This window comes from the organism of the source record quoted next, unplaced genomic scaffold (genome assembly GCF_019419815.1).
Source record: "Pyrus x bretschneideri cultivar Hongxiangsu unplaced genomic scaffold, Pyrus_bretschneideri_v1 Contig84, whole genome shotgun sequence".
Classification (NCBI taxonomy): domain Eukaryota; kingdom Viridiplantae; phylum Streptophyta; class Magnoliopsida; order Rosales; family Rosaceae; genus Pyrus; species Pyrus x bretschneideri.
Window position 1 is genome coordinate 416606 of NW_025999825.1, and position 1342 is coordinate 417947.

The window sequence follows — 1342 nt, forward strand, 5'->3', positions numbered from 1 at the left end:
TTGCATGATCTCATTATTCCTTGCCTGGTTGCTACTTAGAATGCAATTGTATCATGATAGAACTAAATGCTAGAACTTATATCCGTTTCATTCAAAGCATGTTATTGATTTGCATAACATATATCAAGATGAAGTTGTGTAGTTGCCACCATAGCCAAATAGCCTCACTTCCCATATTTCGTATTTGTTGTAAGTTTTACCCCCGTTGAGCTTTGTTTAGCCTTTATTCTTTGTTAACCCACATTTTCCTTACCTAGCCTAGAGTAGGACTTTCCTATACCCTTGTTCTTGAAGTATAGTGAGCATGACTTAAATGAATTCCTTTTGAGTTACATTATGCAAGAAAATGAGTGTGGGGGAGTAAAAGTTTGTTCTTACGTTTATATGTATGTTTTGAGATTCAAAAAAGAAAAGAAGAAGAAAAGAAAAAAAAAAAAAAAAAAAAAAAAAGAGTGAAAATAAGTAAGAATGAACTCACGAGCGTTGATGGTTGAAGAAAGGGTCCAAAAAGTTGAATATGGCCCTAAGTTTTGTGTGACTTTCCCTTGGGTGTTCAAAGTTGACTTCTGCGTTCTTAAGGGAATTCTAAGTGCCTAATTCAATACTTTGCTCACTATTGCTTTAAGAATGTTTGTTTATCCTTCACCTTTCATTGTTAGCCAATACCCTAGCCCCGTTACAACCCTTTGACTTCTATCTTGAGTGTTATGTGTTTCAAAATGTGGAGTTTGGAATTGATATGAGCTTATGGAATCACTGGTTCTCATTCTAAGTAGTAGCATTCCATTCATGAGATCATATTCATGTCATTATCGTAAATCTAGAAAATGCTTTCTTTGTTATAACATATGTGAGGTACTAGTCTTTCATGTTTACATCAATCTCTCACATATAACTAGTGTAGGGTGTGTAGTCAGAAAATCTGTGTGAAAATAGAGTGCATTCTAGTAAGGAATTGAGGAAATTCTCTAAGGCATGTTACTACATTCAAATCATGGTTTTAAATGCTTAATTGTGAACTAGTATGTGGTGACTATGATTAAAAATGTACTTAAGTGTAAGGATGGCTAAAATCTGTGGGAATAATGATTTTTAACTTGTCATGTACATTGGAAATCCCTGAGACGATTGTTGGAAGGTTTAGGTTGTGTTTTTCTTGTTCAGTGTCGTTTTGTTTTTGGTTTCTTTTGTTTTGTTTTGCTCGAGGACTAGCAAAAGCTAAGTGTGGGGGTATTTGATAGGAGCATATTCATGCAACTTAAATGGCTTGTTCTCGTGCATTTACGTTATGTTTCTTTAGTTATTTTAGTACTTTAAGCTATTTTCGTGTGTTTGTAGGTCC